The sequence below is a fragment of the Watersipora subatra genome, chromosome 6 (genome assembly GCF_963576615.1).
Source record: "Watersipora subatra chromosome 6, tzWatSuba1.1, whole genome shotgun sequence".
In the NCBI taxonomy this organism is placed as follows: Eukaryota; Metazoa; Bryozoa; class Gymnolaemata; order Cheilostomatida; family Watersiporidae; genus Watersipora; species Watersipora subatra.
Window position 1 is genome coordinate 35129776 of NC_088713.1, and position 24429 is coordinate 35154204.

General features: G+C 37.7%; 1 protein-coding gene across 2 annotated transcripts in view; it reads left to right on the forward strand.

Annotated features, from left to right (window-relative positions):
• The window catches only part of LOC137398468 (uncharacterized), a 331058-nt gene that overhangs the window by 270241 nt on the left and 36388 nt on the right, over positions 1–24429 (forward strand). The gene's annotated exons all lie outside the window — the stretch shown is intronic.

The window sequence follows — 24429 nt, forward strand, 5'->3', positions numbered from 1 at the left end:
TGCACTGTTATTAATGCCACTCAACTACTATACTGCATTATGGAATATTTGTACACATTTTTATTACAGCTGATGATCTCTTATGGCCAGCCTCGGTACTAATTTATTATAAAATATGCAGTGTTCAAGTGCAAAAATAGGACTGTCAAATAACTTGGAGTTGCTTCCTCAGGTATATACTCTAGCAATAAATTTGCTGACATGACACAGCTCAAGCAAAGATTGAACTATAATCAGAGACATTTCAACCAACTGCATTAGGTGAAAAGGTTTCCAAAGGTGACAGCAATACAAAGAACAGATGTATGAAGTGAGTGAAAATGCAGAGCTGAAAGCAAAAGTTGAGAATAAATGGAAACAAGGTCTGGATGGATTGAAGGTCACTCAGTCTATGTTAGAGTAAGTCACGGCGCGAACCTTCAACACCCCTCGGCTTATGTGCAACTCGCATCCGCCATAACTGAGGCTACACATTTGTTTATCTGTCTCCCAGGTGAAGAATATACAGGAAAAATAAGAAGGTATGGCAAAAGAAAAAATGGCAGCAAGCGATCAAATTGCATTATCGACCTTGCCCACACCATTCTACCTGTGGTTTACAATTACAAACTAGTCGCAATTTGAAAAAAATTTCCATCGGTGAACTGAACCTGAGGAATCTAATTATGTTTGTTCCACTGCATTTATTTTCACATCACTATATTTTCGCACTCATCAGAGCTGCGAAATTAAGTTGCAGCGAAATTTTACTCTATATGCTACTCACGAAACTAAATACTAGCGAAATATAAGTGTCCTAGGGTACATGGGATTTCTATGTACCGGCAGCAATGCTAGCTTATTATACTACCGTATACCGATATAATCCAAGGTTTGAAAAAACACCATTCTTTCTGACCTTTGGAAGAGACTGCAGGATACCATTATTCAATGAGCTTGGTGAAGCTGGACCAGTGAACATTATTCAGCCTCTCTGCTAATAGAGGTGGCTGAATAAACTCACAGCTTGCCACTACACGTCGAATAGACACCTACTCATTGAACCTAAAAAGGCTGTAGCAAATAGGGCTAAAAGTACATAAACATATTGTTATTTTTGAGTTGAGGTCAGGCTATATTCTGAATGTTGTTGAGGTTAGTGTATGAAGTTTAACTAGCAGCATTTCAATGTTTCATATATTTATACCAATATACATGTATTTATATTTCATTTTTCAGCAATGATTTTGATATCAGAAGAACAAAAACCAGTTTTGGAGGTAAAAACACTCGGGATGCAAGCTGTACGCTGGGACATGTGTGAACACAGGTTTAGGAATTACGATGGTTATAGTGAAATTAGATAACACTCATCACAATTGCTGCAATTACTCAATCACATACAATGATTAAAACGCCTCTTGTTTATTTATTTAAACTTCCTATGAATAGGGTGGTCCTCAGAAGCTGCACCAGACTAATGATGCCATCTTTGTGATGTAACCAGATGGGTAAGATTAATCATGCTGTCCTTAGGATGCGTATGTGGATGGCTAGTGTTTTTTGCACTAACTACCCTAGTGTCCTTAGTTGACCACTACATACATACATGTATATGTAGCTAGCTTCATAATTCAGACTGGTTGGAGTTGTAGCAGAAAGAAGAACAGGTTAGTGAATTAAACCATGTTGCTGTCAAATATGAAAAATAAACTATTTGTTTTATTACTGCTTTGTTTTTGATTGTTATATAACTATTCAAATATGGATTATGTCTAATTAGTACTATGTGATTGCAGGCTTCACGGTACTGGATAATGCCTTACTTATTGCTAAAAAATCAGTTATGAGGCAACCTTCCAGAACAGTAGTCTCCTTATTTACGTCATTCCAAATAAGAATCCGAGTTTACCATTTTTTTTACAAAGCCCTACAATGAAGCCTTAGCTCAATGTTAAGGAGTAAAATTAGTAGCAACGCACCGCTACACCAACAGACAGATAGCAGATGAAAAGAGTCACAGGACGACTAAGTAACATTAGTAGCAAAGCACTGCTACACCAACAGACAACCAATTAAGAAAATCACCAGAATACTTTCAACAGCTTACACCGTTTCAGCAACCAACGTATACAGATACATCGTAAAACTGCACAACAAACATTTGCAATACTGACCTACAAGTGACATCTACAAGCAGCAAGGAGAGACCAAGAACTATCTCCAGAAGCCATGCCAACAACACCACCAAACTCCAGATAAGTCTCAAGCATAAACATATTGGACACTTTTAGTCATTTAGTAACGTTTCCGTAAATTGGCTATACAAATTTTACAGTATTACTTAGTTGTAAACTTGCTAAAATTTTTTACAAAGTTATTTTTTAAAAATAGTGATTTTTATTTAGTTAAAGGTTGACTTGCAACAAAATTCACATTACAGTTATTTGATATGAAAAGATTCACCATGTCTTACACTGTTGTGTTGTAGATGCAAAATATGTGGAAAGGTGATTACAAGCTCTTAAAAGCTCAAAAACGAACAGAAAATCGCAGCCACACGAGACCGCCGTAGTTTGGATTCCCTTTCCAAAACAGCTACAATGTGATGTAGTTGTGAGAGATGGTTTCTGTTTACACTTTCATGCAACCTCATTCATCAAAATGTTTTCACAAATATACTTCACGCATTCAATAAAACTATGTCTATTGTTCTTACGCGTCTGTTTTATCATCATCGTAATGCTGTCACTTTTAGCAGTGATTTCTTATAACTTACAGTCAAATTTTGTTTAATTTTTTAGCCTTTGCTTGAAAGAGTGCATATCATTTTTTGATAATCATGACGAGCCTGTTGGTCACTTGTGATAATCGAAAAGTGCTGCAGAAATTATTTGCGAAGTATTGGATCACATGATCAGATTACGACTTGCCGATTAGACCAAACCGAAACAAAACAGTAAAGTAGCAAGCATCTATATTTGATACGGGGTCTGCGGTAAAACCCGAAGTGTTTGTCATAAACTAGTGCTACGATAAGTTTTATATTGAGCTTTTTATTGGCCTTTCAATTCACGTGAGAACATCACGTGACAAGACAATAACCAAATTTTATGGCTACGTCATCGAAATGAGGAGATACCAATCTAAAGCAGTTTTTCGTGTTCGAGCTTTAAGAGCTTGTAATCACATTTCCACATATTTGGCACCTACGACACAACAGAGTAAGACATGGTGAATCTTTTGATACCAAATAACTGTAATGTGAATTTTATTGCAAGTCAACCTTTAATGCCTTTGCGAGCTAACCACATCCACTTTAAGGGTATTCTACTTTTTTGCATCCATCAGTTTGTAAACACGTCCCAGGGTCAGGGATCGGCCTCCAGTGCTGAGGAGAGCCTTGTCGATAGCCAATCTGGTCAGGATGAATTCGTTTTTGAAAACTCAGTAACAGAGCAGTCCACAGATGTGAATGCTTTTAGCACAAACCTTAGTCATAATAGCATAAGCTCTGATGATGATTTAAAATGTGGTAGCAGCAGTCGAGTTAGTGTAGAATGTAAATCAGATAAAGACCTTACTAACGAAGCTAGCATAAGGCCAATAAGAGCTACTAGTTTCTACTTAAAAAGAAAGGAAAGTAAGATTAGTTCCTTAAACTTAAATTCAAGTAGAAAAATAAATTCTCACATCAGGTACTTAAATCAGATACAAGTAGATATGGCTGAGGTAATAGCTCTTGATGGCCTAACTACCTTGAGTGATGAAATGAATGCCGAAGCATTAGTGGTGTCAAATGTGTACAATGACCTCTGCATGTTGTGTGACAACAAACCTAGTGCGCAAATAGAAAACATGTTCCAATTTCATGATGCTACTGTCTCCAATTTCAAGGAGCTTGTAGAAAAGCAGGTACAAGAGTTGAAACTGCAAGAGTTAGTAGAGGTAGAAAACTCTAGCCAGCAAGCAAATGAAGAGCTGGAAGAGGGAACAATAATTTTTGAAGAGTACACGAACAACATGAAACAAAAACCCCTCCAGACCTCTTTGACTGCAAAAGAAAAGGTTAAAGCTGGCCAAGTGATCTCAACATTAGGGAGCACAGATGGCAAAGCAAGGAGCTCCAGAGAAGCAACGACACTTGCTTAAACACATAGAACTGCCAATATGTCACAAGCATCTGGATCGACAAGCTCCAATGACCCTTCAGAAATGACTCACACCCCATATCATTGAAGAGTGTCAGAAGGTGTCAGAAGTTCGCTCCCCCTTGCCAACTGTACATAGCAAAAGGCAAGAACTGGATGCGGTCAAAACCCTCGCAGAAAGTTTAGCTGCAGCTATAAACTGCAGCAAAAAGTCTGTAGAGCTTTCTACATTTGAAGGAAATCTGTTGCAATTTTCTAATTAGGAAGTGGACTTACATACATATTTGCGTACACAAAGAATCGAGGGTCATAAAAGACTGAGACATCTCAAAAGGTTTATCAGGGGTGAAGCTAGGAAGTGTATAGAAGGATACTTAACGACTAACACAGATGATGTCTACCTCTCAGCTAGAGCTACGTTAAAGAAGCGCTGCGGTAATGAGAAAACCATTGCCAAATCATTTCGCCGCAACCTAGAGGCATGGCTCAATGTTCCGCCAAGAGATTGGAAAGCACTAAGTGAATTCAGCGACTTTCTGTGTCACTTGAACAACGCAATGGTAACGATCAAGCCCTTGAAGGTTCTGAATGACTGTGTTGAAAATGAGAAAATCATGGAAAATGTACCAGACTGGCTTAGAATCAAGTGGGCCCATATTGTAGAAAAAGCAGTAAGGTGTGAACCACGGGGTGTTGACAGGTCCTTTCAACAGTTTTCAGATTATATTGAAGATGAGGCATACATCATGTCACTTCCGGTATCACGAGCTGCTACTCACAGAATAAAAGATGACAAGTTCAAAGCCACAAGAACTAACTTCTCCGCGACTACAGAAAGAGAGGATGCATGCCTTTACTGCAACCTTAAAAATTATAAAACGACTGACTGCCGACGGCTACAAGAAAAATCAAAGGAGGATAAGACAAAAATTGTGCGAGAGAAGGGTCTATGTTTCCGGTTTCTCCAGCGGTCATAGATCGAAAGGCTGTAAAGCAACACTAATTTGCAACATATATGACAAGAAGCACCACGCAATGCCCAATCATGATCTCAATTGGAATGAACACGGTGAAAAAAGGTTAGACAGAGCAGGAGAAAAACATGAACCTTAGCCTACTAGCAAAAATGAACCACCAACAAAGGTCAAGGAAACCAAGCCGCTCCAGCATGAAAAGTCAGTCAACGATATCAGTGTCAAACCTACTAGCACACTGAGTGAACTGTGTGTCAGAGGTATCAGAACACGACAAGGTCTTACAAGCATGGCTATCCCTGCTTATGTCTCAGCGGGTACAGGAGCAGAAATACTGGTATACACCTAGTTAGACAATGAAGCAGATGATGTTTTATTTCAAGAGATATCATACGTACTCTAAAACCCAAAATACCCAAAGTGGAACCTGTAAAAGTTTGTACATAAAATGGTGAGAAAGAAACAGATGTTAAGCGCTGTGACTCAATCAGACAAAGAGGTTACTCTACAGACTACCGTCATCAGTGTGTTTGAACAACAAAAAATTGCCTTAGACAGGGAGCAACTGCCGACACCCGAAAAGGCAGAGAAGGTAAACCATCTGCGCTCAGTACCTAGCGAAATGCCTTCACTACTTGACATACCTATTGGGCTGCTGCTTGGAATGCACTACCCAGAGCTAATACAGCCTCTAAAAATCAAGCCAGCATCTGACAATGCACCTGGCAAACCCTTTGGCGTTCGCACAACATTTGGTTGGACAATGTGTGGTGGCTCATCTTCAAGCATAGCAGCAAGAAAAAACTGTATTGAAGGTCAACCTAAAATCAGACACAGAAACACTCAGGGTCTTAGAGGGTCACTTTCAAGACATTGAAGAAGACAAATCCACGTGGCAAGAAAATATCAAATTCCTTCAAACACTTGAGTCCGAAACTATACAAAGTTAGAAGGGCAATTACATCTTGCCGCTGCCATTCAAAAGGAACCCTGACCTACCAAACAACAGAAATCAGGCCGAAAAGTGTCTAACTTTGCTAATGAAAAAGCTACAAGCTGACAAGGGGTATAGCCAGAAATATGTGAAATACATGAATTATCTTACTCTTGCTGGTCAAGCAGAGCAAGTACCACAAGTCGAGCTAGCAAAACATGTAGGTGTATGGGACCTGCCACATTTTGGGGTTCATCACCCTCAAAAAAGAAGTTAAGAATGATTGTCGATGCTCGTGCATGGTTCAAAGGAGCTGCACTAAATGACTTCCTTCACACTGGACTAGATCACATGAACTGAATACTTATATGTATTTTATTTGACTAAATTGAATGCTTTTGTTAATGTGACATTCATGTCAATTATATAATGTTTGTTTTATGTTACTATGCTTTACACTGTAGTTTTATTGTGACATGTACTTTTGTAGACTTCACGGTCTATTCTGGCTATCAGTAAAATAAACAGTCATATCTACCAGAATACGATCAGTTCAGTTTAAACCACCGAAAAACCTGCTGTCATCTCGATTCATGGCATTTTCGCTACAGTGAAGTCTTATCCTATGGTGGAATAAGAAACACTCAGTAAATCAGCACAGAAGCAACAAATCTTCTGGATCATCAGAAAACAGTCAGCCATTCAACGTAAGAGACATATTGTTAGAAATGTTGAACAATCAGTTATTCGTGGAACACAAGAACCACAGCAGTCGATTAGTATATCCAGAGAATCAGCATACGTAACATTTATCAGTACAGGACATTATCGTCTTAAAGCAGTCAACTCAGCACAAGGTAGTTACCTATTGCATCAGCAGAAAACCACAGCATCCCAACTTTTCTAAACAGGAACAGATAAGCAATTTACTTCTATTCTTATTTTTCAATCAGTGTTTTTGCAAGCTTTCTTTGCAAACTTGCAATCAACTCCTGTTTTAGTGACTTGGAACAAGCTTGCTATCAGTCTTTGTTTAGACAATTTGGTTTGATTTATTTAGAATCATATTGTAAACCGTGCTGGCTAATCTGAAAGGCAGTTACCTGAAAATTTGTGTTCGTTAATTGTTAAAAGCAGCTAGAGTGTCACCAGCGTTTGTGGTTACGGTGGGAGAAGTTTAGTCAGCCGTTCTATTGTCGCTTGTGGGATGCATTAATAGGCTATTAATATTGGCACAAACTCATCGCAATCCTTACATATTTTGTGATTTGCTGGCCGCGGCATTGTGGGTAATTGCGTGCAGATTTGGCAGCAGTAGTAATTAACCAGGTGCAATACTCATCACAGTTATTAGAAACTTTGATTTTACACATAATACTTGGTGTGCCACCTTGTTGAGTAACGATGACTGAGGAAGAAAATCATGCCACAAACTCTGTTGAAAATGTAACTGAAACAGAAAGTGCAGAAGCACCATCTGTAACCATGGCAGCTAGTGAACAAAGTACAACACATTTGAGCAGTATAGAAGTTGTAAAACAGCGCAGCTATAGAAAACCATCTGAAAAAAGTAAACAGAATAAAGTCAGCCAATTAAAAACAGAAATAATATGTGTGATTAGCTCAAAGCTAGATCCTGTTGAAGAGTTTTTTCTAGCATAGACAGAACTGATTATGATGCATTGTATGCCTATTTGTCTCACCTTGAGAAAGACGATGGTAGTGAAATACGATTGCTTTGTGAAGAATTTTATACTCTGTGTAATAATAAAACAGATGAACAAGTTGAAAACCTGAGAGCAATTTATCGCATCGAGCGAGAAGAAAATGTTGCATCATTGAAGGTGCTTTTGGATGAGATCGAAACTAAAGAAGAGGAGAAAGCCTTAATAGAGCAAGAGATGGAGAGACGGTTAGCAATGCTAGAGGAGCAAAGGAAGAGGCAAGCAGAAGCAAGAAGAGCATTTCAAGAACGGTTGAAACCAACACTAAGAAGAGTTACTAGTCAACCACTTAGTGTTGAACTTGACCAATCAGCAGAAGTGGAGATACCAACAACCATTGATATGCAATCTCCTTCTTAAAGTTTAAATGAGCAGCCAGTTCTCTCTAGGTCAGTTGTGAAGTCGTCGTCAACACAACAGACAAGCAATCGCCTCTCACAGGAATCGACACTAAAGCTCACAAGCACAAGTCATGAGTACGGTGCTCTAGAATAACAAACTCCATCACAGAAGCAGTAAAAATTACAAAACATACTATAGATGAACCCACAACCTTCTACGGAGACCCGATGAAGTTTAGAGATTAAGAGATTTAGAGATTAATTAATCAATTCTCACATCAGGTATTTCAATCAGATACAAGTAGATATGGCTCAGGTATAAGCTCTTGATGAGCTAACTACCTTGAGTGATGAAATGAATGCCAAAGCATTAGTGGTGTCAAAGATGTACAATGACCTCTGCACGTTGTGTGACAACAAACCTAGTGTGCAAATAGAAAAGATGTTTCAATTTCATGATGCTACTGTCTCCAATTTCAAGGAGTTTGTAGAAAAGCAGGTACAAGAGTTGCAACTGCAAGAGTTAATAGAGGTAGAAAACCCTATCCAGCAAGCAAATGAAGAGCTGGAAGAGGGAACAATAATTTTTGAAGAGTACATGAACAAAATGAAACAAAAACCCCTCCAGACCTCTTTGACTGCAAAAGAAAAGGTTAAAGCTGGCCAAGTGATCTCAACGCTAGGGAGCACAGATGGCAAAGCAAGGAGCTCCAGAGAAGCAACGACACCTGCTTAAACACATAGAACTGCCAATATGTTACAAGCATCTAGATCAAAAAGCTCCAATGACCCTTCAGAAATGACTCACACCCCCTATCATTGAAGAGATAAGCGCAGGTGTCAGAAGTTCGCTCCCCCTTGCCAACTGTACATAGCGAAAGGCAAGAACTGGATGCGCTGGAATAAATTCCAGCTTTTGTTACCAAAAAATACAAGTATCATACAATTTAATGGATAGATGACTGTCTTACACTCATGAATTGTGTAAACATGCAATGACAGGTGATTCTTGACTTTGTCATGATTAAATTAGTTCATGTCTACTTGATAGAATTTGCAATGAGCTCTTCTTTCTTCTTCAGTATCTCTGCTTATATGCCTATGGGTGACTTAGCAATAGGTGATTCCCTTCTGTTTATAGTCGTTGTGAGCTGAAAACTTTTGCAAATAATCAGAGACTCCTTTCAAGAACCTGCACAGAGAGTCAGCAGTAATCAGTGAGATAAAAACAAAAACTTGTGATATACTGTAAGTACAAGTGATTGATTTGAACTCTAGATTTGATTTCCTACATTTATATTACAAGGAAGTAACTTCAGACTATTCTGTTACAACCACAATATATAGAGACCACAAGCTATTCTATTCAAAGAAAAGTAGCTCACTTGTTTCCCTAATTTTAGAGTTGTAACCATGAAATAAATATAAATAAATTCTTTATTTTGAAAGTCTTTAAAAAATAATGAACTCGTAAATAAAACTAAAGCAGGTGATTGAATAAAAAAGAGATCATTGCAGCCCTATCGCTATTTACAACATATCAATGTTGATACACCCTAAATACACACAATACACTTGTAGTTTTACATAATAATTTCTACTTAAACCAATTTAAGTCACTATATATATATATATATATATATATATATATATATATATATATATATATATATATATATATATATATATATATATATATATTTATATATATATATATATATATATATACTTTGCGATGATGTGAGCTTGATCTTCTTGTTGCATGCCTCCATGGTCTTGAGTTTCTTCCTTTTGATTGGGTCGAAGAAGCTTCCTTGGTGGCCGCTCTGCAAGCGTGTAATAAAGTCAGCCTTTGCAGCTTTTCCTACAGCGTCAGCTTCCAGCACATCCTTCTCAACATCCTTGGATGTAGGAGAACCAGAGGCTAAGGAGTAGAGCCTGTCCTTATCTGGGATTGTGAATGGATTCGTGAAGTTACTGACAGCAGTGATGACTCTTTGAACAGCTTTCTCACTCTTCTTTATCTCTGCCTTCTCAAGCTCGCGATGCCTCCCAGTCCTTGGGCAGTCAGGATCGTCAAGAAGGCCAGCCATTTCAAGGGTCTTTTCATGAAACTGGGCCCACGTGGAAGTTGTGCGACACCACCTCTGGTATGCCCCAAATTGACTGTACAGTCCAGCAAAGCCACCTGAAAAGTATAAAACCAAGTTTTCATCTGTGTACATGTATCAATATGATAATTGTCTATGCCATTCAATGAACCAGGTACTATACCTGATGATTTGGCGAACCGCATGAATGTTTCCTCCATAGTTTTGTCAACTGCACTGAGTGCCCCAGGTATCATCGATCTTGCCACCGCGAGTCCACCCTTGGTTAGTAGGTCTTTTGCCCCTGGGTGTATCTTCTCCATGTTTGTTAGATAGACTTCCAACCAAACAAGGTACCTGTAAAATAGGGAGACAGAGACTTGTGGGAACATGTTTGTGTTTGTGTTTATGCTGACACTGTATTTGGTTGTATAAGTCAACTTGTATATTTCGGCATTCTATAGTTATCAAAGAAACAAGGAGATGAAATACATGTTCAACAAACCTTGAATAGTTCTGCCCATCAAATGCAAAGAAGAGTGGTGCCATCTCTCCATTACAGAAGTGGAACAGCTGAAGGTTGTTGGTTTTAACGGAGTAAAGCAGCATGAAGACGAGATGACATTGATCAACAAAGGACATCCAGAAAGTAGCTGTCTTTCCCAAGTGGCCCTGGCGTACTTTGTCCTCGTAGGCTTGATACTTTCTGATAAGGTTCATGGTGGAGTCATCTTTGAGTGCGTCCTCAAGGTTCTCCCGGTTGCATGACTCGATAATCTCCAGTAGTGTGGAAGAATTGTCAATCATCAATGTGTTCTCTTCCTCAGCAAACTGTTCAATCAACAGCCTTTCCATTGCTTCGCAAACAGTTTTAATGCAAAACAGGGACTTGGCATATGCTTTCCCGCTAAGAACACCTTTTATGGATCCACTTGTCACAAGCTGTGCCTCTAAGAGAATCTCAGTGTATCCTGAACCCTTCATTTTGTGGCCTGTGAGCATGCCGATGAAGTTCATGGATGTGTGAAAGGGGCCAATCATTACAACATGTTTGGCAAACTCTTCTGGCCAATGCCAAATAATGGGGAGTGCCTTCATACAAACGCCAAGGTCAAATGTATTGAGGACCCATTTCTGACCCACCTCGGCTGTGGCTGCCTCAGACCGCTTCAGTAGCTCACGAACGACTGTGTTGTCAGTTATTGGTTGATGAATAGGTGTAAAGTAGTCAACAGTTGATTTCCTTGGTGGCGGAGTTCCAGTTGCAGAGATGAACCCCCCTAGTCCAGGCACAGGCTGTTCACCACTGCTTCCAATATACCTGCTGAAGAGCCAGACGTAGTACTCTTCTTTCTTGGTAGTATAAACTGTTTCATTTTTAACAGGTGGTGTGAATGAAGAGCCATCTGGAAACACTGGTCCAATACGAGTGAAGTGCAGGGGTGGGAGGGTTTCTGGTGTATCAACTTTCAAGCTACGCTGTTTGGATTTATCCATCATTGGAAGCATTCGGACATTTGAATTTTGGATCCCGGGCTTGACCTCCTGTACCATGATTCCCCCAGCACTGTTGACAATATTGCTGCCATGAACATTCGTTGTAGTTTTGTTGAGGTTGTCCCACTCACAATGAAATACCATGTTGCCCTCTCCTGTCACAATCTGGGGTGTGAGATAGGTTGATACATCATCCAGGACCTTGGCCAGTGCAGTTTCCATCTCTAAACCAAAATCATATGTCTCGGAGTGACCAAGTCGGTGCAATATCTTGGTGAGCTGCTTGCTACGAAACAAGTGTCGAACGGTCACACACAGTAGCATGTGCTTTGGTAATTTCCATTTTCCATCTGACACTGCACGGCAAATGTCTTGCCCAATGGAGAATACCAGTCACTTCATCTTTTCACTTGTATCTATGTCTTCTTTTCCTGACATCACCATGCTTAGAAAACGAATGAGATCAGATGGTAGTAGATCATCACAGCTGAGGTCCATATCATCTAATGTTGGCGGCCATGGGAGGACTTTGGAGTCTTTGTAAGCCTGTAGAATATTACTGCGAAGAAGCAGAGCAGCGTTTTGGTATTTGTCTTTGCTACCAAGCGTGTAAGCTTGTGCTAAAGCATCGTTAACCGAAATATTGGAATTGTACACAAGCCAAAATAAAATTGCATCAAGCTTGTCATGATCAACCTTCAGAAAGGACACATGCTCCTTGATTGAATCATTTTGTAGACGTTTCAGGAGTTTCTCTGAGCGGTATTTTTCATTTTCCTGCCCATTGCGTTTCAGTTCTTCAATATAGAGCAAGCGCAATGATGTTAGACGCAGGACTTCATTCCGTTGGATGACATGAGTTCGAATGTGCTCCCGTACAAAATTCAGTGCCTTCTCATAAGCGGCCGAAATCTTCGCGTGTTCAGTACGCTTTCGGTCATTTGCTCTGTTAACCCCGCATTCAAAGTTAGCAAATGCGGTGTGGAATGATCTCAAACATGATGGGTGATGTTTTGCTTCTACAGCAAAGAGGTCTACATTTTTCACACGTCTATGAAGCCGAAACATGCCCATTTTTTCAGCTCTTGATTCAATTTGTTCCCATGCATTTTCCTTGTTTCTCCAAGATGAGAAATGGACAGGTCGTACAGTTTTTCGATCAGCACCTTTGATCTCTACTTTCTCACAAAAAATGCACTCCTCTGAAAAGACAGGTCCAGTTGAATGTCTACGAGGTGAATGCAATAACGAGGTGGATGCCTGTGGTTCCTCAGTTGTCTTATTTTCTATAAGATGCAGATTGCCAGAGAACCGCTGATAACACTGACGGTGATACCCATTATTTTCAAGGTCCTCGGGGACAGTCTCAGGAATCTGGTCGCATACAGACTGCATACGATAGGGAGATGCATGTGGCTGACAGAGCCGCAGGTCCCGGATTTCATGAAGGTGCTTTAGTTTATCAAATGCATTTCCTTTGATTCTACTGAGTGGGGTAAAAGGCCCATGATCAGAGATGGATAACACATGAAGCATGCATACAGGTGCAGGTGAAGCAGGCTTTTTGCTCAGGCTGGTGTGTTCAGTGCTGGCAGATTCAGCATTCCTTCGCTTTGGCATGATGGCGAACTTATACCAAAACTATTACTCTGAAATGAGAAGTATAGGCCTATAACCAACATGATGAAGTGTTTTGAAATATTACTACCAATGACACTAAGTCATGCAAGTAATTGCATTAATTGTCTTATCAAATAGAGCTTGAGAGATTATACAAACACCTTTTACCTATCTGACTATAAGCAGACTAAATTATGATAAACCTAGAAAAGATAAACCTAGAATGATTCATAAATTGCTGAAAAACACACTGCTTCATCCAATATAAATGACACGGATTCAATGAATCACATCCTCTCCTATTCAGTAAAGTGTTGCCACCTATGATGAAATGATAAAAAATATTTCACTGCTTAATAAACACTAATTGGTAAGTACCCTCAGAATCTCTCATTACCTGACTATATCTCATTATAATAAAACAAATAAGCAAAAGGCACATTCAAATATAGTCGAATAATAAACATCAACCCATAAAACAAGGGTACAGACAACACGTTCTTCACGATTGCTATAACATTTGCAAAGATATGGTAAAAATAGGTTTTTCAGTAATGGCGGCACTAATTTGCATATCTTACATGTCAGGAACACATGTGGTCACTATGAGACTGGTCTTATATTGATGCTAGACCCTCAAAACCTGGGTCTAGACACCTTATTTTTGCAGTTATCTGTTGCATTGGCGGAGTCATAGCGATTTTAGTATTTTCATGTAATGGCGGCTTAATTTGCATAAAATAGGCACGTGAGACAATATTTCAAATTTTTAACATAGCAAACTGTTTTCTACACATTTTTCCCCATAGGAAGACATCAATTAGAAATTGATTTCCGGGGGTGCACGCAGACCCACTCTACCAACTAGACTATACGTAGCCTTCCATGTAGAACGCATAGCCAACATGCACGCTACCATGCATGCATGGCATATTAATCAACAGATGCAGTTAATCCTGCAACTGTCTCGTTTATGTACTCATGAGCAATCATATGAAGCCTCCTAATAAAATGTTATATACACGAGCTAACTGTTCAGACTGTTAAAACTGCAAGATGTATGAAGCTGAGCTGGACAGCTTTTTTTTGTAAGGGTGTAACTTTCATTGGCTATTTTTAACATTTTGTCACTACTGTCATTGTTTTAGAAGTTTGTATATTTAAGGTGTCGGACTTGTATAAATAAAGGTGTATTTTTCACTCAAAACTCTCAGTATTGCTTATAATTCCAGCCTAACACTTTCACTGGTGCTTGAACTAGTACTAATAAATTAGTTTGCACAACCTAAGAACAACACACAAACTTTACATAATAGAAATAGAATCAATTGGAAAAAGCAAATTAACATCGATGTACACTTCGATCAAACAAATTCTGCATATTATCATGCTTCCAAAACACACACAACAGTATAGAGGCAATTTCATAGCCGGTTTAAATTTTTTGGATGTGCTGGCCTTACATTTAGCTAAACTATTCATCTATGTCATCGACTGGTGTCAATACTCAAATGTTTGCATACTCTACCTCTGCAGCACATGCAAACATTTCAATCCGTAGCAATCAATTTCTGTGGTTAGCCACTATCCTCGTTGAAGAATTTATAGACATTCATGTAAAGCCTTCAACTAGAACGATGTTTACATTAAGGGAACTTAAATAATATTTCCAATAATATATTTTCACTTTGTATATAATTATTTATAATCAAAATCAGGCCGTCTTCATACTTCTGTTGCAACTTTTAATGGACTCCTTATGGACTTTTTTGGTAATACTTAAATATTGATGAAAGTGAAGTAGCAAATCAACTAGCGTTAAACTTTGCACACTTATGTGTCATTGAATAAAAATAGATATAACATATTTATCATATTGATAAACAGTAGAAGACCCATAGAGTTAAACTACTCAGTAATGTCTGTCTATAGTATTTAGAAAATTTCAGTTATCAAAAACAGCATCCTGTAAACTATAGGCTTTAGGCTCACTAGAATTTAGTACTCAGATTTTGTTTCTCCCTCACCTTCTCTTGCAGCGATACCAACAAGCTGGATGTTTTGTGTGGGCGGAGTAATTTTCATGCCTCCATGGTAGTCTGCTGACAGTGCCGAATGTTGACAGTGGAAGCTGATGCACATGTCACTTTTCTAAAGAGTGTGACTTATCTTACCACAGACCATTGCCACTGTACAGCAATTCAGTTAAGTTGCCTATGCTTTTCTGTAGCTGCATGTGTTACATTTTCAGTTGAACATGCAGCATCATAGTTTTGTTTCCGCTGCTTGGTTTGTGTGTCAAATATAGGTTAATTAGTTGTGTTTGGCGAAGCATATTTTTTTGACATCAAGCATGGCATTATAGCTTTTATATGAAATAAGCATTCTTAGCTATATAGATTCAGTCTTTTACCTGTGATTGTTATAATTATGCGCGGTGTACATTACTCTAATATATTATCTTGTTTGAAATTTAAAGTAAAATTTTTATTTGCACAAAACTTTATGCCAAACCCATAAGTGTGAGGTCTGCACGCCTCCACAATTCTGTGTTTCTTGCCAGTGAAATAGGAGAAATACAAGACTTAAGAGAGAAGCTAGCAAATTGAATTTTTGTTTTTATTTTTTTGTCAATACTTTAAAGTATTTGCACTTGGTGCACGTACTTGTACCACTTGCATAGTGTTTAAAAATGTGATGATCATGGATTAAAGTGATGCACAGGAACAAAGATGAGCTGCACACTTTGCTATCAAACCTCTCTGGTGGTCCAATTCTCATGTCAACAAATTTAGAGAACATCTAAATATTGGAGGCAGATATGTGCAGGTGCTTGACAGCAAGCTCCTGAGACAAGCAGTTAATGAGACAAGCAGTTGTTTGTGGAGCAGAAAGCCTCAATATGAGCAACGTTATATCCTGGCGGGTGACCTGCAGAGCCTGTCAAATAACAAGAGACACACTCAAATGCAATAGATTAGGCTGAACTTGGCAGTAATATTAATTATTGTTTTTAATGGGATTTTATTAATTTATATTCTTACTATAGTTGGATAGGTTCGCTTGTCTAAAGCGATGGTTAAAGGTTGAGAGAGAAAGGAGCGAAAAAATGCATAATAAAGGACTTGAACTCACGCCTGTGAACTTGCCAGACTATCCAGCCAATTACTGTACAAACCATTTGCCTTCCATGTGTTAGAATTATTGTGCATGTGATTATTCTCTGCCCTTTTATTCGGCACTCCTGTCAACTGCTCACAATACCCTTGACTGCCATGGTACTAGCCTCTGTCCAGAGTGTGCATGTCCCAAGCCACGCTTAAATATTGGGATAAAAGATTGCTTCATACTGGATTCACACTCGTGACATTCAGCTCAGCCACTGAACACTCTATAGCAACTGCACTAATCAACCCTCTTCCAGCAGTATAGAATAATTGTGGACATACTTATTCTTGTTGTTTTATTAGCACGCCTGACTCACTCTCACAGCACACTAAGCTGCCAAGCTACTAGTGTTATAAAAACACATTTTACTATTTTCCAGGTAAGACTATTTTCTCACCGAAATAAACCACTGTCTGGTTTAGCTGATAGATATCATCCAAAGAATCTACCTTGACATACTTTATAAAAGCCATGAGGAACATAGGTTGAGTACTATCAGTAAGGTTGGTTATGGCTATGTGCTATGGCAGCACATGATGACTAGTATAAACTCTCTAGTACTCTTCAGTCTCTCTTTGTATACAAACAGGATGTCTTTGGCTAGTTGAAAATAGACTGGGTGCCTAAGGAATACATTTTTAAGAACTACACAGAAGTTGTTGTCCTCAAGAAACAACCATGAGTGGTGATTGAAAAGTTACAAAAGCTAATATACTTGAATGCCTGCACTTCCAGAAGAAACCAAATAAAGATAACACTGTTAATACATATTAACAATATCTCCTTCCAACTTCAACTGAGCATCTTTGACATCCAATATTTACCTACACAAGAACAATGTATGATAACTCCTGAGTGTTCAACACACTTCCTTATAGTTCTGCAACCAGAATATCATAGAAAACAGGGTAACACAGTTGACATTTAAAATATGATAATCACTCCAGTGCCATGTACATCAACTAGATCACTGTAGCTGTAAAATATCAGCAATATGTACTCATTGGCATCAACTGATGTACTTAATACTAAACTTTTCAAGTTAGATATTTCTCTTTTGAAAGATATATATATCAAAATAACTGCTTAAAAATAAAATAATTATGAATGAATTGGTAAATATGAAACTTTGAAATGCTGTCAGCTTAACATTAGGAAGGTTCTAAAAGATTAATCAAAAAATAAAAATTAAAAGAACTGTTAAAAACACACAAAATCCCCTGCTTTTCTCTGTCAGACATGACCAAAATAGCAGTAGTTAGCCATTACCTCTAATCAGTATATTTCCTGTATATATTAGATGTATTAGTATATTATTAGTAATATTAGTATGATTAGTAATAATATACTTATAAATACTAATATTACTAAACTACTTACTCTACTTGCATTTTATGTTATCTAACTGAACACTGAACTCGATTTTGCTCGCTCATACCAAAGACAAGCCAAGGAAAACCTTTTCTCATACAATTGCTTCACAGAATAAATATCATATTCCTGCCAAGCATATTATATTAGTAGAGCAGGAACATAAACTTATCTTTCAGCCTTTTCCTTCGGAGGGTGGGCTACTCAAACAAAGATGTTTTATAGTCAGAAATTTATGCTGAATTCAATTATAATGTTTCTACACCTATGTGTTTGCACATTTCTGAGCTAGAGACCACTTTCGAAATGGAAGGGGGCAACTCCAAGTTTGGTTGGAAAACCTTATATATCAGACAAAGAGAACTATTTTATAATCTCAAAAATTAATAAATGTTTTTATTTGAGATTAAGTGAGTCAGTTCTCAGCATTCCTTAACCCATGCCAAGGATGCAGCAAGACCGCTTGTTTCACTGTCTCGCTTAGTCTGTGAATGAAGCCCTAGTCAGAGTGACTAAACTTCAATATGAGACAGCCAAACAGTATTCAAACAGATGGTTAATATTAGAAGAAAAGAGCATTCAATGTGAAATTGCTCAAAAAGTGCTAAGCATTGAGAACTTCGATGAGAGTTCAGACTTGTCATTATGCCTGTTATAAAAAGTATTGTAACAAACTTGTTATGGGAAGAGCTGAGAAAAGACATGAGAAGAGACAGAAAGAATGTGAGACAGCAGAAGAGGTGAAATTAGATATTTATAACTTTACAAATTCATGATGATTACTCCATGATGATGGTACTTTGGTGGGAGAAAAAGAAAACATTTTCATTTTTGCCTGCATATTTTGTGAGCAGCAAAACTAACTCTTTGCAGTTTACATGACGTGTTATGGCCTACAATTTGGACATAAGTTTATAGATAAATTACATGTATGATCCTTCCTTGGTTTTTTGCATATGACCACACAAACTACGCTAGATATGGCACGCTGTACTATGCAGAGATGACTAATCTGAAAGTATAGCGTAGCAAGGTGTATGAGGCTCTTATGAAGAAGGGGTATTTTACTTATCAATCACGACATCATTGTCCATTCAGCTCTATCGCTTGTGATCAATCTATTGAGCAAACAGTTAAAAGAGACTCAAAGTCTCACGTTGGAATCATAGGGTTTACCAAAAATCATCGGCCTCTCAATGCTGGACTCTATCTCACCCAGAATGAACAGCTGTACATACAGACATGAAGAAGATGCTAGTGCCTGGTGATTCGGATGCCGCAAGTTATGAGATGAGTGAAAAGGCTTGGAAGGCTGATGAGGAAATGAGGGAAGTCATGAAAGACTCATAACAGCAAGAATAAATTCGTTTGCGTTTCAAACCACCAAGCTATTACATATTACCAGTGGTGCAAAAGCCTCCATTGAAGTGAAGCAGGATCTTGAAATGGCAAATGTGATAAGAGAGAAACAGCTTTCAGAATTGGTCCAGAAGAGATTAAGTACCCAAGAGATTGATTTCAATGAATCCATCAAGTCAAACAAGCTCAAAACCTTCACCACATTACTATCAGCTAAGAAAAAATCAGAAGAAAAAGTCCCAGAGTGTTCGCACAGACGGTTTGAGAATTTGTTAGTGATCAGCCAACAGCGTAACTTGGATTTGAGAAAAGTGTTATCATTCTCTCTTGGCAACATCAGCTGGTCCTTGGCTAACTCTGATGGCTCTATATTGAAGACTGCCAAGTCGGCTCTGATGGCTGCTGTTGAGAAAGATGTTGATGATCAACTATCAATCTATGTTAACCAGGATCATCTACCAGTCTTTGATTTGTTGCGGTTGATGCTATGGCCGAAATTCAGACCCTAAAAGCTCCTCCAACTTTTGGCATGGTTGCAAGTCAGTTTTTGCAACGGATAGTTAGTATTACAAACGTATATCACACATTTCGTGTGGATTTTGTTTGTGACACATACCCTGATATCAGCATTAAAGGAGGTGAGAGAAGTCGTAGAAGTGTGAAAGGAAGGCAGAAGGTTGCTGTGTTTAGTCCGAACTAATTAGTGCCAAACAGGTCTGAATTTTTAGTAGATGGCTCAAACAAGACTGCTTTAGTGAAATTTTTAAAGGATACATGGAGGAAGTCAACTGTGAAGCAGATGGTAAAGAGACAAATTCCATCAATGAATTCACAGTGTAAGATCTTCTGCTCACTGTCTCGCACATCACAACCAAACCTACCACCCACACTAGATGAGTTAAATCTCCATATATCTAAGGCTGCATATCAGGCCGCAATATGGAGAAGAGCCAAGCAAATCATCATCAATGCCCCATCCCCCAGCAACATGGATGGTTTATGGAGGATGGAGAGCTTAAAGCTAGATAGATGACACAATAACCAGCACCTCCTGATGTGCTCATGGACATGTTTTGTTGATGCAAAACTGGGTGTCAGTGTCGTCGCTGTCAGTGCTACAATACAGATCTCAAGTGTGCGGACATGTGCAGAAGCAGCTGCTGTAGCAATAGAAATAAAGAATATGGAGATGAAAGTAGTGATGCAGAAGACTCAGATGACTGTGAATTAGAAGGGTGGTATTCGAGTGGTATTGTAACCAAAGGTGCACTTCAGGTTTGATTAGAATACATATGTGTCACACTGTATAAAAGACTGACTAATTGCAATTTCACTTGCATAATAAAGTAAACGGTTCAACATAATAAGCTTTAATGATGAATATATGTATATTAATATGTTATATATACATGGTCTGAGTCTTTAAAAATACTTTTCATTTTGTTTTGCAGATCTGTAATGATATATGAGTTGCGGAATAACAAGGACAAACTGTAAAGCTGCCACAATATCAACCAAACTGGGAATACATAATATTATATAATACACTTTTAATATTATAATATTTAAAGAATAAATATTTGAATGTTATCAGAATTGATTCCAATTTAGGTTATTGCTAACTATTTAGTATTTATATGTCATTTTCATTATTACATTGTTGGTAGAAGCACATGAAACATTACAGACATTTATTTAATTAAAATAATATAATAATTATATTGCTCAAAAATGAACAATCTGAGAGGTGTAGAAACCAGATATTTGAAATCAGCTCAAAATTCTGATCTAGATACCACTCTTATCACATAGCCCACCTCCAAAAGGAATAAATCACTTTTTTTGACAGCTTTTTGATGCCCTCCTGCTCTACTATATTATGAATCAGTCTTTTAAGTCAAGCCTACTCTGTCCAAATTACATGCGGCGCTTCATAAATGAGCTCACCTTTTAGAATGTGCTTTGCTTTAATATGACACTTTGTTTGTCAAAATCCCCCAAATCCATGCATTTCATTTGCCCTATTACATTATTTTGGGAGAGGTTGGTGGGCATTTGCCCCCAACTACTCACTACATTGGTCAAACTAGTAATGATGAAGCAACTACATAGTGTATCTTTGCTATCAATCATGGTCTGAGTATGATTGTGGTGTGTTCACCAATGAAGGTATTTGATGATACTTTTTGTTCTTAAAATATCCTACCTGAAGGTTTTGCTTATCACCTTCTAAAGCATGAGATGGTCCGAATAACCTCCAAGACGTCCAACCTCCTCTCTGTGAAGGAACTTAACTCAAAATCCGATATCTTGGCTTGGAAGGCCTCGTTTCAGGCAAACAACAGTAAATCAGGAAGCCTATATAGAAAGCCTATATAACGAGTTTATTACAATACTTTTTATAACAGGCATAATTACATAACAAGTCTGAACTCTCATCAAAGTTCTCAATGCTTAGCACTTTTTGAGTAATTTCACATTGAATGCTTTCTTCTTCTTCCAATATCAACCATCTGTTTGAATACTGTTTGGCTGTCTCATATTGAAGTTTAGTCACCCTGACTAGGGTTTCATTCATAGACTGATCAAGACAGTGAAACAAGCAGTCTTGCTGCATCTTTGGCATAGGTTAAGATTAAAAAGTGCTGAGAGTTGACTCACCTAATCTCAAATGAAAGCATTTATTAATTTTCGAGATCATAAAATAGTTTTCTTTGTCTGATATGTAAGGTTTTCCAAGCAAACTTGGAGTTGTCCCTCCCATTTTAAAAGTGCTCTCTAGCTCAGAAATGTGCAAACACATAGGTGTAGAAACATTATACATGTAATTGAAATTCAGCATAAATTTCTGACCATGAAGCATCTCTGTTTGAGTAGCCCACCCTCAAAAGGAATAAGCTGAAAGATAGGTTTATGTTCCTGCTCTACTAAAGTAATCGAAGCAGTTTATAGGCTATTAGCCAATAACGTACGAATATTAACTATATATCAGTACGCGTACCGACACTGTACGCCTAGATTAGCTTAATGCTAGGGTCATGACCAATAAATTGACCATGGCTAATAAATTGATCACCGAAGCGCGCAGTTCATACGCGATCGTTGTTTAAAACCGAAAAGCAACGTTGTAATACTCAGAAAGGCTGGTAATCTGTAACTATGTATTTATTTCCATCACATTGACCGTAGAATAGCCATGTTTCCATAAAGCTCAAGTAGAAACACTTAGCTTACGTAACTTATTTATGCAACTCTCACTTATAGACTTATGAATGGACGTGGAGAATTTATAATTTATGCATAACTAATACGTATCCACACACAACATCTGTGTTGAATTCGTTTTTTCATTTAAATTTATTTTGACTAAGTCCAGTTTGCACACGTTTGCTTAGCTTGTGGGAACTGAATTGATCATTACTGGTTCAAGTAGGCCTACTAGTAAAGGTGGTCCTTTCGAAAGTGGACCTCAACATCACAAATGCTTCATTATATATTTGACATTATTGCTAGTCACTTTGATAAAAAAGATTCACAATATGTAGCCTTGGTGTCTCTTGACATAAAGAAAGCATTTGACACGGTTGACCACTCCCTTCTAGTTGACAAACTTAGTTATTTCTTTTCATTTAGTTCATCAGCTACTAAATTAATTCAGTCTTATTTGACCAACCGCAGCCAGGCAATGAAAATTGGTAATACTCTGTCAGAATTTTTAGCTATTCGTAAAGGTGTCCCTCAAGGATCTATTTTAGGGCCTTTACTTTTTAACATGATGGTTAATGACATGCTAGATAAAAATCCAAACGCTTACTCCTATGCAGATGATACAGTAATTATTTCTTCAGCAAGTACTCAGATAGATTCTCAAATGCTATCAATAGAACAATTTAATAGAATGCAAAACTGGTACCTATCTAATGGGTTATCTCTATGTGTTGAAAAAACACGATTTATTATTTTCTCGAATCGAGCAGTTGATTATAATAGAACTTTGAAGCTATGCAACACTGAAATCCAAATTGAACACAATATAAAATTACTTGGGGTCACAATTGATGCAAATTTTGGTTTCAATACGCATATAAAACTAACAGTGACCAAGGCAAAACAATGTTTATATGCTCTTCGTAAGATTCGACATCTTTTGTCTGTTGAAGATGCTAAATTAATATATACTTCAATAGTCCGAAGTCGTCTTGAATATTGTGCTACTTTGTTTATGTTTCTTGGTAAATGTCATTCAGACCAAATTGAAGCTTGCCAAAATAAAGCGGTGCGAGTAATATGCAAAGCACCTAAATCCTTCTCAGTAACTGATGGTCGTCGATTATTGGGCCTACATACTCTCGCCAGTCGGCGTTCTTTCTTTTACAGGCAGTTGATAGGCAAAGTGGAGGTAGCTACAGTGGCCAGTGCTCTATACAAATATATTCAACAGGATAGTGAGAGACACCAAATAAGCCTAAGATCGCAATGCTCATTAATAACACCATCTATTAATAAGAACTATGGCAGACAATCTTTTAAATATAACGCTATCAAGATTATGAAAGAAGAGGTATTAGATCCTGTGAATGAGCTGTCATTTGATATTGATTAACTGGCCATACTGTGACTACTGACCATTCTATATTTTATTTACTAACACTGGTATACTAACAACGTTGAATTAAAATTATTAAAAACCATCGGTTGTCACTTTACAACCATAGCTGACATAAGAATAGTAGAGTATTGTGTCACCCGCGTTAAATTTTTTAAAAAAATGACCATACTAATAATTACTAACTTGGAATCTAAATACTCAATCAACTCAGCTTGCATATATATATACACTATATATATATATACTCAGCTCAATCAACGATCTTATTATCCTCTTATAGAAATCATATTATTGTAGCCACTATCAATTTTATTCTCAATTATCATATTATACCACATTATATTAGCTTTAATTTTTAATTATGAGGTCAACAGAACATTATTTTCTCATGAAAACCTCAATAAATAATATTCACAAACAAACAAACAAAGGTGTTAAGCTACGGTAAGTGTTAAGTTTTGGCTAGATTCATTGGTTTAAAGTGTACATATATTATACGTATTTTGTAAGCTTAGTATAAAAATAATGGCTGCTGGAAAAGGACGTTTCTCAACCTGAGATTCCCAAAATGAAACTAAACGAAATGGCATAACATCTCCCTTTGTTTAAACA